The 16,285-nt window shown below is 47.1% G+C and overlaps 1 protein-coding gene and 1 long non-coding RNA gene across 2 annotated transcripts in view; one reads left to right on the top strand and one right to left on the bottom strand.

The window, feature by feature from the left end:
• Positions 1–16,285, bottom strand: part of LOC102561363 (butyrophilin subfamily 1 member A1-like) — a 44,275-nt gene that overhangs the window by 21,997 nt on the left and 5,993 nt on the right. The window lies entirely within an intron of this gene.
• LOC109286508 (uncharacterized) lies at positions 3,653–9,717 on the top strand. Its single transcript, XR_002094578.2, has 2 exons — positions 3,653–3,764; positions 9,482–9,717. It is a non-coding gene; the product is annotated as an uncharacterized LOC109286508 (long non-coding RNA).

Raw genomic sequence — 16,285 nt, 5'->3', positions numbered from 1 at the left:
GATTAACACAACACAGAAGTCAGACACTTAGTCATAGAAGAAGAGATGATTTTAGTTACACAATACACAGAACAGTAAACAGAACACAGAAAAATATCACAGATTCAAATTAACATAAAAGAAGTCAAAGTGACAGAAGATAAGATTCAATTATATATAGTTATTATTAATCATACTTACACTTATACTACAGACAACACAGATGTCAGATATAGATTAACACAACACAAGTCAGGCAGGCACAGAAGAAGAAGAAGAAGAGATATTGTTTTAAGTATATCATACATAACAACACAGAACAGTAAACAAAACACAACACAGAAGAAGTCAGACACGGCCTCATGTATCAGAGAATAAGAAGATAAGACATTGTTAGGGTAACCATCATTCGGACTGCTGGGGAGCATTGAATTGGCACTGAATTTGCAGCTGGAATAAGGGTTTAATCTGTGTCCCAGCAAGGCTGCTGGTCACAAGGCAAAATGAAGTATTAAAATAACCTTGCAGATGCATAGGCAAGTAGATTTAACCATATAATAGAATTATTGTGAAACATATATATATATGTATATGTATATATGTATGTGTGTGTGTGTGTATATATATAAGATTTGTCTATATTAAGCATTTTTATTGTGGCAACTACTTTTTCTAGAAAAAGCAGCAATTAATTCTGTGTGCTGTAAACCAGCTACAGCAAGGGACAAAATAAGATAAAGGGGCCCAAAAAGCGGGAGGATGGCACAACTTGGGACAAGAAAACAGGCTGGAATTTAAAAAATAACATATAGCCAAGATGAACATATGCAAAAGGGTGAATGGTGATTGGTAAAGAAACCTCCAGAGCATGCCCATTGACCGAAAGAAGAGGGTTCATGGCCTTGGCAAAAAGACATGTAAATGAATGAAATGCATAGGCAATTCCATGCTAATGAAGCAAACAGTAAACAGAGGCAGAGCTTGAGATGGGAAGATAAATGGGTGGAACAAGAGGCAGGACAGAGGAGGACTGAATGTTAATGAGTATAAGACAAAGTGTATAAATGTAGGAAGAATCTACTGTTCAGGGCAGCTCTCCATATTCCATCGGTGTAGGAGCTGGCCCGAAGCTGTCTCCATTCTGAATAAAGCTGTTGCGAGCAGTGTGTGCTGGTGTTTGCTCCCTGATCTACTCTGGCTAATGAGTAACAGGATCCATTGGTAATTGGATCGTTGTCTCCCTAGTTGTTGGGCGCCACATGGAGTCGGGGTCTAACAGACATGTATTCTATTATTAGTTACACACAGAGACACATTTTCCAGCATAGGAAAGATTAATATGAAGCATGCTGGAAAGGCAGGTGGCAAGACTTCTGGCAGGGGGGGAGAGGGGCTAAAGTGGATAGGGGGAGAGCTAGAGCTGCAAGTTTCCCCCATACAAACATAGACATATCCTCTTTCCTGGCAGCCATGAGTCTTCTGCTGCCAGTGGAAGCAAGGAGGTGGGAGCAGTAGCTGTCCGTGCACCTGCACTGCCTCCTCTAACTCCAGAAATAGGCACCAGCAGCAGAAGAACAGTCTTTTCCACCCCAGTTCCATCTCCCACTGTGAGCCTCCAACTACTAGAGGAGGAGCTGGATCTGGAACCAGGGGACCTAAGTGTCCTAGCTAAAGAAATTCTGGGGACTGAGGGGGAATCTGACATTATGCTCCACACCCTTCAAAGTTCCCCTAGACCCAGGTCTCATGGGGGTGGAGGCAGCAAGGAATATGAGATGCTCTGTTTTGGAGTAACTAGGTACAACGGCCACAAATTGGCAGAGGGCAGATTTAGGTTAGACATCAGGAAGACCTTCTTTATAGTAAGGGTTGCCAGAATCTGGAACAGGCTTCCAAAGGAGGTGATGCTCTCCCCTACCTTGGGGGCCTTTAAAAGGAGACAGGACAAGCACCTGGCTGGGGTCATCTGACCCCAGCACTCTTTCCTGCCCAGGGCAGGGGTCAGACTCAATGATCTACTTGGGTCCTTTCTGACCCTAACATTGATGAATCTATGAATTTATGAACCCAGAAGCACTCTCCGCTTCTCCGTGCTGCTGCTGTGTACCCTTTGTGACCCTACTGAGGGCCCCCCATGACCCTGATTTGGGCTGCAAACCAAGGTTGGGAACCCAAGCTCTAAGCCAAAGTGCTAATTGTAACAAAGGCCTGTCCCAGGAGTGGCCATGACACCTCTTGGGGTGCTTACACAAGTTACCTTTGTTTTGCATGATCAGGTTCCTGAAAGTGCTCTACAACTTTGTCAGGGCACATGTGAATGGCTGCAGAGCACTTTAAAAATGACCAGTTGCATAAAATACTAACTTTCCTGAAATGAAGTATTATATTTAGGTACTCTGCTTTAGAGGAAACTTGTGTTTCCTAGGGATCATTTTTCAAGTGTTGGCCTGGGCTGATGCAGCTCAGCCCTAGCCCTGGGGCTGTCAGTGGTTGGAGAGGGAGGAGGAGGGAGGGACTAGCACCAAGCTGCTGGCTGGGCTTTGCCCTGGATGAGCTGGAGGTTGGACAGGGTGTGTGGAATAGAGATCCCCTGCCTCATGCACCCCCCACCCCTCCAGCTACCCTAGCTACCCTAGCTGGAGCCCAACTACCCTAGCTGAAGCCAGGCTGAGCCTGCGAGGTGAGAAGGGTCTACTCCATGCCTTCATACTCCAGATCAGGCTGGGCAAAGCAGAGAGGGGGAAGTGAGCAGTACCAAGCTGCTGGCTTGCCTGGTCTTTGCTGGAGGGGGGAGTGGAATGGATCCCCCTCACCTCATGGACCCAACTGTGGTAGCTGGGGGGGTAGGGGGCATGAGGTGTGGGGGGCTCTGTCCAACATCCCCACCCCAGCTCAGGCTGGTCAAAGCCCAGCTGGCATCTCAGTGCTGCCCACTTTCATCTCCCCTTCCCTCTCTGCTAACATCCCCAGAGCTGGGAGGCAGGAAGTGGGGCTGGGGAGAGGGGTGATTCGGCAGCCTCCTTGAAGGCTGATGGAGTGCCCCAACCTGTTTGCCAGGAGAGCTGGTTCAGGCTGGCTTGAATCCACCCCACCCCGCCGGTGCATCCTCCCCCCACTGATCCAACTAGCTTGGCTTCCCCCTGACCTGATGTGCTGGGTCAGAGAGGTGCTTTAACTCATGTTGCTTTATGTAAAGTGCCATACATTAGAGTGGGGGTCTAAAAGTTGGTCTGTGCCTTTGGTGGTTTCTCAGCCCTTGCTTTACCCTGATCCTCCGCTTGTGCTCACCTGCCATGCCTTGATGTGCTTGTGGCAGGAAGCCACCTCTGTTTCTCCCCAAAAACTCTGCTCTGTGACAATTTGGTTAGGATGGACCCAGCAGAGGATACACACCTTACCCTATGTCTTTAGGTAACCTGAGCTGGATACATTCCTGAGGGAGGGGGGAACCTACTCCCTCTGCCTACGTGACTGGCATCATGTACCTGGGTGAGGGGCTTGAGCACCCTGGGGGGCTAGAGACTGCCAGTCTGCCCAGCAACCAGTGATGCATTTCAAATTGGTTGGCTGACAGCCAACAGGTGCTGGCCTCCATTGGACCAGGTAAATGAGGTCACAAGGGCTATAAAAGTTAAGGACTGCCCAGGAGGAGGGGCAGAAGCCATGAGGAAGACTCAGAGGAGAGAAGACCTGAACCATCTGAAACTTGCTCTCTCTCTCAAAACTCATGATCAAGGAACTGCCTGCCTCCAGAAGGAATCTCCACCTGTCTCTGGATGATACTTGTGAGTAAGCTACCTGAGATCTAACTAGATATATAGTTTGCAGTAACTCAGATGCGAGATCAAAGGCTACCCCAGCCATACCTGTTTGCTGTATGGGATTTCTCTGATATTGCTCTACCCTGTACCCTATTCCAACCCCACCCCTTGTAACCAATAAAGTTCTGCTTTGTACCTAGCATGGGAGACTTATTGGGAGTGGGTCTAGATTATGGCTTGAGGTCCCCTTGGTTCGGCTGAGTAAGGGAGACCACTACTTGTGGTGGTCAGGCACAGTGAGGTGAGTGGCTCAATGCAGGAGCACCCCCTACTGGCCCGCCACAGTGCTTATACCTTTGAGAAAAGGGAGGCCGCCCCAGGGATTCTTGAGTGAGTTCTTATCCACTTTTATCCTACTCCCAGGTCTTAGTTTCTTCTGGTTCTGGCTTTAAGCCCACTCTGGCTCCTATCTCCATACTTTTTATGGGTACCTAGTCCCCACTGGGCATTGGACCTTCCTGGTCCCTTCTTGCCTCCCCAGGCACTGGACCTGCTTTGGTCACATCTCTGTTTTACTTCCAAGCACCTGGACCCAGCCTGGTACTTTCTACACATTTACTCGGACTCTAGTCCTGCTTGGACCTCTTCCTCTCCTTAGTTCCTTCCATACCTCCAGTTGTTATCATAGGCTGTAATCTCCTAGGTATTATTTGGGAGCTGCAGTCATCCTGCCCAGGAGATGTTCTCTCAGCAGCCTCCAGGGCCAGGCCGCCTCCCCAGATCAGGCTTGGGCTTATATATTGTAAGCTCAGACCCCATCTGGGTCATGTGACTTCTAATTGTCTCCTACTACACCTGCCTCCAGCTTCATCTGCAGACTGTCTTCTCTTGAAGTAGGAGGAGCACCAAGCCTCCTGCTACACTAATACAGTTATGAATCTATATGTTTAACAAGGAAGAAAATCTGTAAGAATTGGCTCCAGTTGTGAATAAGGATAAAGTGAGAAGTTCAAAAATCAAGCTGAGTTAGACATGACAAAAGACATAAAAATAAATGGCAAAAAAATTCTTAAGATATATGAATTAAAAGAGGACAAGACAAAAAAAAAAAAAAGAGCGGGCTGCTATGCAATGAGAATAGAAAAATGCCTATTTAATTTTTATGTCATGACCTTGCCACAAATGTTGAGAGTTTGCTGATGAAATTTTCTGACGATCTAAAATTGGGAACCATTGTCACAACTGAAAAGAACCAAGATAACATACAGGAAAAAAAATGGATGAACCTGAGGGCTGAGGCAATAGCAATGGAATAAAATAAATCTGCAGAAAATGTAAAGGTTATGTTCTTGGAAAATCATACCAAAAAAATCTGATATACACTGGGAGTTAATAACATGGAAAAGCTTGATAAGGAAATGGACCTGATTGTATTAAGTAGTACAGGATGAGTATCACTACTCTGTGAGCATATCTACATGTGATGCTATGTCGTTGTAGCAACATGCTACAGCAACATAGTTTATGTGGGCAAAAATCATGATGCTACCACCACATCATTGTAACAACATGCTTCCTTGGTATAGGTCATTGCTATGGTGATATACTAGCTAAAAATAACCATGTGCCATCAGCATGACACAGTGTGGGTTGTTACTGAGCCATCATTTAGTACTTCCAAGAGGAAGTGCTAAATGACTTCACAGTAACAATAGCACTGTAGGGGCACGTGTAGATACACCCAGTCTGATGCAAATGTGAAATCCTTTGTATCTGTCAAGGTGTTTCCAAGGTATTCTTCTGGATCCCTGACCCAGCTTGCCTTCTGAATCTATGCTCTATCCAAACTTCCAGCTTGTCAGATTGACTTCTTGGCTTCCTGATGTGGCCTATACCTGGATTCTGATCACTCCTGACCCTATTTGATTCCTTGTCCCTGAAGTGGCCCCTGACCTGGCTGCCACAACCTAGCATCTCAGCTTGTCCAGACCACCCATATGATGAAGAGCCCACCCTCTGCTGGTGCTCTCAGATCCACCTGTTTTGGATGTCACAACTTGGAGAAACCCACAGGCTGGTCTGAACCAGCTTTGCCTCTATCTGCCAACTCTTGGAAGCCCAGATATAGCAGTTGCTAACTGATAACTAATCTCTCTAGTCCCAGGTGGTGTACCACCAAGAGAATCATGAGCACTGGTGTGAGGAGGTATGATGGTTGTGAATCCTGTTGTTGTTCCTCAATTTCCCAAGCAGGCTGTCTTGGGGACACCATAAACTCCTCTCGTTCAGTCATTGACCAAAACCCATAGGAAACCTGACCTGCAGAACCCTCAGTTATAACTATCTGTTCAACTTGAGGTCCCCAATCAAGTCCCCTGCTCCCAATCCTAGAAGCCCTATTAGACTCTGGGCTGCAGACAACTGCATTGTCAGGTCTGTGGCCCAGATCTTGTGTTTCCCATTACAGTACCATATAACTCTAGAGGCTATTGAGAACACAGGCATCTCCATTTTCCAGTCTCATACACAGATGCACACACAAGCACTCATGTGCAGATGCAGACACGTGCATGCACACACACACACATACCTTCCCCTCCCAGGATCTCCCCCCTCCCCCACTCTCCATCACACTAAGGTAACCCTCTTCTCCTCCTCCCTCCCTACCCCCACACCCCTGCAGCTGCCCACAGCTCTGTCTCGCTCCCCCCTGGCGCCTGTTGCACTGACCAGGAGGGAGCTGCTGCTTGGCTGTGTCCCTGCAGTCAAACACATGCATGGGGCTGGGCCGGTTCAGGCTAGGAGCACCATGCTGCACAGGTGAAGTGCTGGGAGGGGCAGCTATGGAGGGTTGAGGTTAATTGGGGGGACGCTATGACTGCCCCCAGTGCCACCACCTGCCTTGCTGTACAGCACATCAAGGCGCTCCTGGCCTGCCCCCGTCCCCCCTGGCACAGCGCTGCACTCCCGGCCGGCCCTGACCTTTCCCCCCAGCCTCACTGGGGGAGAGGCCCACTCCCAGCTGCAGAGAAGCAACTGCAAAAGCCAGGGTTTTAAACTTGGTGCCATTTTTATCTCCCTCCTGGGAGATGGAAAAGTGCCAAGTTTAAAACCACGACTTTCCTGCTGATCGGGAACTCGGGGCCCTGAAATGGTAGGGGCCCCTGGGCTCATGCCCAACGGGCCCATGTATTAATCCACCTATGCCCATACCCCCCTCCTCCCACTGTATCTGGTAGAAGTCTTGTAGTCCACATTAATTTTAGTTCTGTTGAAATGGCTCTCAAGACAGGTGCATGCCTAAAAAATAAAAGACAAGTCAGCTGTTAAGACAGACATAAATGAATGGCAGCGTAACATCTGTGTGGCACTAGGCCAGGGCATAGGGGAGGTCGGAGCCCCGGAAGAGACCCACATTGGGTTACCGTCATGTAGTGGCGGTGAGAATTAGCACCTCTGAATTGATATCATCCTAAAAACATCAAGATCTGGCAGGCAAGAGTTGGGATCACTGCTACGGAATACAGGCAAGTGATCGCAAAGCAGACAGTCAGGGCTGGGAAGGACCAGGGTGCTGTGCATGTAACTGTAACTAGGTCAAACCCTGGCACAGTGCTAACCAGCATTCCTGTCCACAATGGGGTTTAAGATGCATTACACACTATCTCTGGTCTGAAAACTCTGGGCTCACTGTAGTTATCACAAGAGCTAGCTGACTTTTCAATTGTACACCATTCTGCAACCTGTGAAGCTTATCCATCATATTATTTCATTGTATTAAGGAGAGTAATCTTAACTATTTTATGTCACTGATAACATTGAAGTGCATGCTTTTTATTTTAAATATGGCTTAGATTATGTTAGCAAACTTCAGAATGCCCTTGTTGAATGGCTGAAAGATGAAGATGCCCCTACCCCATCCCAAGTTGAGTTCAAGGGTGACTTGCAAGTGTTGGTACAGGGGGCGAGGAGGCACAAGGTAGCTCCTGGAAGGCTGTGTGTCCTAATGGCTATGTTGTCTGACTTCCATTTAATGGGTTTGAATCCCCTATGGACATTTTTCCACCTTCAGTTAAAAAAAAAAGTTCAATCTGCAGCAAGTTGAGCAGGGGGAGTTAGAGAGAGCAGCCAGGCCCTGCTCCATTCCCCTACTTTTACCTGTGCAGCTGGGGGACACAGGTAGGGAGGCATCCATGAGGAAAGGCTACTAAAGAGTCTGACTAACAGCTGAGGAGCAAAGCTCCCCAGAACAGCACAGCACTGGCCCACTGCTGGGGTTGTGGGGAGTGGTGTGTGTGTCTGTGTGCGTGCACACACACATGTGTGTACACCACCCTTTCCTACTACACAGTACTGTTAATTAATCTTTTCACAGGGTATAATTTTTTGCCTACCCATGTAATGCATCATCATCTACTAAAACAGAAATTCTTTTACATGTGTTACAATTTTCTTATAAATAGGACAATTATTTTTTAAACATTTCCCATTTGAAATCAGTTTTAATCAGAAACCTTAGGTGCTCCTTTACAATCTTCCACACATTAAAGTAACTTTCTTTGGGTATACTACAGTACTAGCGGATTAGACACATCATACTTCAAGTAGGTCAAGCTTCATGCATCCACAAGGTTTTCTTATGTTTCTTTATTACAACCCTAAAACTAAATATACCTTTTTCTTCCATGGTTTCCCTACAACCTTCACCCAAGCAATAAGCTTATGCCAGTTTTTGTTACTCCCCATAGCATGCTTTCCTTCTGTACAGGAGAAAATTCAGTCAGAATGTTAGTATTCTGAGGTGTAATGCAAATTGGGTGAAGACGCAGCAGGGCACAATTATAGCCAAAACAAAAATTAGTGTCTTCACTCTTTGCCTGGTTACAATGTGTCTGTAGCCTGTATATCTGATTTATGGCATAAATGTGATTTATTGGTTCCCCTTTTTCCCCTGCTGTTTTCTGAAGTGCCAAACAGTCAACAATGCTGTGCCCACCTTATTGAAAACCCTACATTCATTTTTGGAAATGAAATACTGTTACAGAAGAGTTTAGAAAAGATGATGTAATAATGCCTTCCAGCCTTGAAATACACAAATGTGCAAAAATATTTTACTGGTGCAGCTGCACCCTTAATGTAAGCCTCTGCCTCACAGCACCAACTTAAGCAAGAATTATCAACAGGTACTTAGTAAATATTACTCCCTTCTAAAGACATAGGTTCTTATACTAAAAAACAGTTGAACTGCTCAAATAGAGATGTCACAATGGATCACAGGTAAGTGCTGAATAAATTAGTATTATCAGGTTTTCTAGCAAATAGCAAATACTTTACCTATTTTAACATTTCAGGGTCAAAAGTAATAAGTGCAATAGAAGAAGGAAATTGAGTAAACATCAGTTCATTAATGAAAAACCATGCATCTTACAATTGAAGTGAACCTGGCTCTCAGAAGAGCTGAAAAAATTGATCCTTAGCTTGTTCCACCAGAGATTTCTGTCTGTGACACTAAATAAGTTGGTAGTGTAAGATTATGTTGTAGCCATGACGATATTAAGTAAATAGATGGAAGTACCCTGTCCCCTTTCCCCCCAAATCCCATTCTTATATCTTGTATTTAGGTCTCTGTATTTAAGTAGAGAGTATGTTAAAGCATGTCACCAGTCCCGATTAGTTCAACAGAAAATGTTAGATGTCCAAATTTATCAGAGTTTACTAAAACAAAGGTTTTGTCATTGCAGGTACAAAGTAGTTGGGGTAATGTACAATACTGGTGAGCACTTTGTATGCTTCTACCATTTTGGTGATACTGAGAGCTTGTGTGACTATGATGGACGTTTAGAATTACAAAAAGGTAGGATGTGGAGATACACCAGCGACTGAAGAAGAGTTCTCCAAAGCTCCTAGGAAGGAAAGTACCAAGTCATGCTGTTGTTGTATGAATGTCTTGGAAACAATAAAGATATCTTTAAGGATACGTATGGATACTTAAATACATACCAAAGCTTCACTGTCAGGGAATTAAGAACATTGTACTGATGCTAATACAGGTCAGGTCGGGTTTGCCTGCTCCTGTACCTATGATAGATGGCACTATCTGCAACTGTTAACTAGGGCCACGCAAAATGTATTCGGCTGTGTCATTTCAATGCTGTTTCAAAATGAGTTCATTCTGAGCTCAAAACAGTGAAATCAAAACAAAACAAAGGGTTTCAAAACAGCCTTGAAACAAAATGAGGGCAGCCAAAATGTTTCAAAAGTTTCAAAACATTTAAAGTTTCAAAGATGAAGCTGGGCTTGCTTGCAGGGAAACAGAAAATAAGGAAATGGAGGGGGAAGAGTAGGGGAAGGACTTATCTGATATTGACTGTGTAGCTGGCCAGTGACTGTGATTCTTCCCTGAGGTCCCTTCCAATCCCAGTGCTCTGGGGGAGGGATGGAAAAAATGTATAAAAAGCAGAATTATTTGATCTGGGCTGCTTTCTGCCTTGGGATCAGTTACTTGGTGCAGGGGTGGCTCATTGGGCAGGGTGATCTCACCCACGGGTTCATGGTCACCAACAATGGGGCCGATATGGCCAAGATGGTCCATGATGCCAACTTTGTTGGTATCTGCGGTTTGGTACACAAGTTCCAACTGATCATCAGGGACACCTTGGAGGGGGACAGGGCTGCCGGTGACAGCACCAGCACCACCAACAAGCTCATTTCCAAATGCAGGAAGGTGGCAGGCTACTTCCACTGGAGCATCAAGGGGAGCAAGATGCTACAGGACAAACAGGGAGAGCTGAACATCCCACAGCACAAAAACATGCAGGTTGTGGAGACTCGGTGGCACTCCACACACCTGATGCTCGAGAGGCTGGTGGAGCAACAGAAGCCCATCCATGAGATGGTCTTGGTCAGGGAGATTGGGATCAGTGCCCTCCTTAACAGAGCTGAGTGGGATACAATCTCCCAGATCTTGGTGGTCCTCTAGCCCTTCCTTGGTGCCACTGAGACCATCAGCGCTGGCAATGCCCTCCTTAGCCAGGTGTTCCCCATAGTGTGGGAACTTCAGAACCAAACAGAGAAGTTCCATGGGATCAATGTTCCTGGCTGGGGCAGGCCACTGTCACCAGATGTGCAGACACTGCTGAAGCAGCTGAAGGAGAGCATCATGAAATGGCTTGATCCCTTGTGGTCCAGTATGGTCCAGTTCACTCATCTGTGAAAAGTGGTTTGTAAATTCCCTTTAAGGATCAGGCCTGAGAGATTGCAGACAGGTGGTGTTCTGTTCCTGTCTTTGATAGAATTTTGGTGTGCACTCATTGTGGTGCGCAGTTGTTGTTTGGTGTCTTCTACATATTTTCCATCCAGGCACTTGGTGCCCTGATGGAGATATGCATTGTATTGTGATCATATCTCCATACTGGAGATATTGTTGGCAGGTTTTACATGTCTTGTCATGGCATGGTCTGGATCCATTTGGTGTGTTTTGGGCTGTAGGAAGTTGGCTTCTGGTGATGAGGTTAGCGAGGTTCAGGTGCATGTTTGAATTTACAAACCACTTTTCACAGATGAGCCTATGACCTCCACTTCATCAACCTCCCAGGTACAGATACTCATGGACTCAATACAGACATTGGAATTCTGACACACTACAACCTGCCAGACATCTGACTCCCCAGGTACCTGTCCACTTTCACCTGCACTGCTACATTCCCCTCCACCCCCCTCCACCCCAGCCTGTCCCTCATCCTCTGATGCCTCCATTTCCATTTTCACTGACTGGCTTTCTTGCCTTCATTGCATGCCAGCCTCTGGGTTCTTTATTATTCCTTCCTCCCAGGAACAGCACACAAACCAGCTGCAGGTGCTTCCTCAGCCTGATGAAGGGTTTTTCAACCCAATATCTTGCAAAGATATATTTTTCTAATTATTGAGTTGGTCTACTAAAAACTATGAGATTGACCCAAAGAACCTTGTCTGTCAGTGTCATGTCCTTAGAAAAACACCCCTAGCAACTGTCCCCAGTCAGCTGGCCAGGATGCAGGGCCCTGGGCACTTCTAAGCCCCAGGGCTGGGGCTGACAGGGAGAGTTCTCTGGCAGCTGTGGGAGAAGAAGCTCCTGCAGGAAAGGAAAGAAAGGCTCTATTACAGGTTGACTGCCTGAGATGCTGCTAGTGCTACTGTGCTGCTTACTAAGTTACTACCTGTTGTTATTTAAAGTGGTGGACCAGGTTGAGGCTTTAGGGGAGGACGGAGCTTCATTGGGGCACACTACCGTCTCGTGTAGAGGCCCCAGCACTAGTGAGGGCATGCCTTAACACACACATGAAGTCACATATGTCATGAGATTTGCTTGTCAGGACCTCGTGGTGCAGTCTCCCAGACACCCCTGCACCTACCTCCTTGAAAGCTGGAAGGCTTCAAGGCCTCAGAAGGGGCTACCACTCCTGCTATTTTCATAGATTTCATAGATGTCATAATTTTCATAGACATTAGGGCTGGAAGGGACCTCAAAAGATCATCGAGTCCAACCCCCTGCTCAAGGGGCAGGAAGTCAGCTGGGGTCATAGGATCCCAGCAAGATAAGCATCCAAATTTCTCTTGAAGGCATTCAATGTAGGTGCATGAACTACCTCTGGTGGCAAGCTATTCCAGACTTTGGGGGCTCGGACAGTGAAGAAATTCTTCCTTATGTCCAGCCTGAAACGGTCTTGCTGAAGATTATAACCTTTTGACCTTATCATCCCTTGGGGCACTCTGGTGAACAATCATCCCCCTGGATCCTGGTGAACACCCCTGATAAACTTACAGGTGGCCATTTTCACCCCACTGCGCCTCAACACACACGTGACACAAGTTTGGCTTGTCAGCAGCTTGTGGTGCAGTTTCCCAGAAACCCCTGCACTGATCTCCTTGAATCTTGGCAGGCTTTGTGGCCTCAGCAGGAGATAGCATGTCTGCTCTTTTCACCCCCATGTGACTTTACACTTAGAAGTGACATGAGTTTTGCTTTCAAGAATTTGAGGTGCAGTTTCCCAGAAACTCCTGCACCTATCTCCTTGAAACTTGATAGGATTTGTGGTGTCAGTAGGGGCTACCATCCCTGCTGTCTGCATTTGAATGAGGCAAGAAATGACACAGTTGTAGGCAGTTTCATGATTCCCCAATATAGCCTAAGGGCGAAAGGTCAAAACAGTGAAACAGTTTCAATTAAATGAAACAGAACAGTGGTTTGAAACTAAACAGAACTCAAAACAAAACACTGTCCTGTTGAAATGGTTAAATGGAAGTCAAAACAAAACGGAGCTGTTCTGCGCAGCCCTATTGTTAACACCTGGGCAGTGGTTAAATAACCTGGCAACCTCTAGGTTGCCAATGGGCTTGTGCAGAAGAGCACCTTAGAGGTGGGGTATTAGTCTTACCCCGGCGGAGGAAATGTTGCCAAAATGATGAGACATGAAAGCCCACCCTGTGGTAGTGTAGAGTGGGCTCTTAACTCACTTTTGATAAAAAAACACAGTGTGGGCAAAAGGAAAAGATTCCAGACAGGAGTCACTCCTTGGATGTTTGCAATAAACTTTTCAACTTAAAAGTGCTTCTGAGTACAGTATTCTGTAGTAGGTCTAAATGATACTATACAATAGTAAATAGCCTACCACTGATACAGGGAAGAACCTAAAAGATCTGGGATTTCATGGCAACCTGAAGAGGAGAAGCAGAAACCCCTGGCAGGACAGAAGAGTTATGGATACCCACAGTACTATGGTGGCGTCCCAGAAACCCCATGTGGAGCAATGGAGACCCCTGATGGCATGGAGGAGCAACAGAGACCCCCAGACTGTAGCAAAACCCCCAGTTTTTCTTTTTTTTTTCTTTTAAAATGCATTCCCTCCCCTTCCCCAAACATTTCTGACTTTTTCTTTCCCTCTCTATTCCCTATAGATAAGTGTAAGTGAGCTAAGACATCCGATAAGCTTCAACTTTTTATTTTGGTAGCAAGTTGTATTTGTTTTGCATGTCTCCTTCTTTATATTGTATAGTTATTATGTTTATATTGATTTTTACTGTTCTATATTACTGTTTTACTGGTACTATATGATTTAGGCCTACATATGTAAGTTAGCATAAGTCATGTCAAGTTTCCATTTTGTTTGTCAAGTCTCTATCCTGTCCCCAGGCCCAGGTGTGTAACCCATGACTCACACCTACCCCACCTATGTAACTTGGTTCCTGAATGAATGGGGATGAATGAGGGTGCTTGAGAGACAATGGCAGTAGGTCTAAAAATAGCTCCCTCTGAATGACCAAACCATCAACACCAATACCTGGACCAAAGACCCAGCCATTGGAACCACCCTCAGCATTCAAGAAACAAAAGATGAGGCAACCCACCATTGTCTCAGGCTGCACATGCTCATTAAGAACACCTGGAGCCCTCTGGAACAGGACTGACAATGCCTGGACAGGCCCAACCCATAGGAGATTAGAGGTTGTCTGCCCCATAAAAGGGGCAGTGAAGACTGACTCCTTGGGACGCCCTCTCCATCTGGACCAGCACCATGCCACACCACCTATCCACCCAGAGGCCCTGCCAGCAACCCCCATCTGGACAACATCTACTGGACAAGGACCCCTTTACAGGATAGGTAGCTATCACCCTCAACCCCCTCCTCAACCAAGAACTTGGACTCTGTTTCTCTTCCCTACCTGGGCTCCAGCCCTTCCACTGAGTCTCTTCCTCCTGCTGCCATTGTCAGTGCATATGTGTATTTGTATGTCTGTGTTTGTGTGAACCAATAACTTCATGGAGCTGTGTAGTGTGTTGTCTGTGTAATAAAACTTATTTGGACCCCTAAGTTGGGTTTTGCTTTACTATGGTTTGGCCCTGCTCCAAAGCAGACCCCATGAAGCAGGAGGTCTGCTTCATGACTGGGGCTTGGGTTCGGGACATCTCGGAGAGGATCCCGGCCTACATCTGACCTGCAGACCAGTACCCCATGGTTGTTATCCACGTGGGAATGAATGACACGGCCAGGGGCAACCCTAACCGCATTATGACTTCGAGGCTCTGGGGGCCAAGCTTAAGGAGACAGGGGCACAGGTGGTATTCTCTTCTCTTCTTCCGGTGAGTAGGCGGGGACGGCGACACGAGGCCTGCATTGGCAAGGTCAACCTGTGTTTATGGAGTTGGTGCCGCCAGGCGGGCCTTGGGTTCCTAGATAATGACCCATGCTTTCGGGTGGGGGAGTTGCTGGGGCAGGATGGGCTTCACCTCTCTCCTAAAGGCAAGCATGTCTTCTTTTTCAGGTTGGCTGATCTCGTACGGCGAGCTTTAAACTAGCCTCGCCAGGGGAGGGGGCCATGGAGACACCACCCGAGCAAGACAGGTGACACATGCAAGGAGTGCCCAGGTAAGAAACAGGGGTCCAGATAGTCTTCCTAATTGGGGAGTGGCACGCGCAGCTATGCAAGGCCTTAAATGCCTATATACCAATGCTCGTAGTACGGGGAACAAACAGGAGGAACTCACCCTCAGAATAGACAGTTCAAACCAAGACATAGTAGGGCTTACAGAAATGTGGTGGGATTCATCCCATGACTGGGCAGTTAGCATTAGGGGCTATAGGCTGTACAGGCGGGATAGAGAAGGAAGGAAGAGAGGGGGTGTGGTGCTCTATGTCAAAGAGCAATACACATCCTCTGCCAGCAAAATGGGGTCCGAGGAGGGGCATGCCAAAGTGCTCTGGGTCAAGATACAAGGGGGTCGTGGGGAGAGGGATTTAACGGTGGGGGTCTACTACAGACCCCCCAACCAAGGGGAGGAGCTGGACTGGGAATTTTCGGGCCAGCTTGCAGAGGCACTTAAGGCAAGGGATGTAGTTGTCATGGGTGATCTAAATTACCCAGACATCTGCTGGGAGGAGCAGTCAGCCAGGTCAGACCATTCCAGGAGGTTCCTGGCCGAGATACAGAACCTCCACTTAACCCAGGAGGTGCACAGTCCCACCAGAAGAAATGCCCTGTTGGACCTGGTCCTGGCCACAGGCGATGATCTGGTAAGGGGGCTCCAGGTCCTTGTCCACCTGGGTGATAGCGATCATCGCTTGCTGGAATTCATTATTCAATGCAGGGTGTCAAGGGCCTGCAGCAAGGAGTTAGCCCTAGATTTCAAGAGGGCCAATTTCAACGAGTTGAGGAGATTGGTGGGAGAGGCGCTGGGGTTCTTCAGGGCAAGGGAACTCAGTGCCCAAGATGAGTGGTCATTCCTTAAGAAGACGATACTCAAGGCCCAAGGGGTGTCGATCCCAACAAGAAGCAAGGGAGGGGGGAGAGTGCCCAAAAGCCCCCCTGACTCACCAAGGACGTCCGGGAATTCCTGGTTGCCAAAAAGGCGGTGTACACCCAGTGGAAGGGGGGCGCTATCTCCAAAGAGGAGTATACCTCCACTGCTCGGGCCTGTAGGGGGGCTGTTAGGAAAGAAAAGGCGGACATAGAGCTAGGACTAGCGTCCAAGATCAAAGGTAATAAAAAGTCCTTTTTCAAATATATAGGGA

Source organism: Alligator mississippiensis, chromosome 11, assembly GCF_030867095.1.
Source record: "Alligator mississippiensis isolate rAllMis1 chromosome 11, rAllMis1, whole genome shotgun sequence".
Taxonomy (NCBI): domain Eukaryota; kingdom Metazoa; phylum Chordata; order Crocodylia; family Alligatoridae; genus Alligator; species Alligator mississippiensis.
Note: the sequence above shows the minus strand (reverse complement) of the source record. Positions and strands in the feature narration are given on the sequence as shown.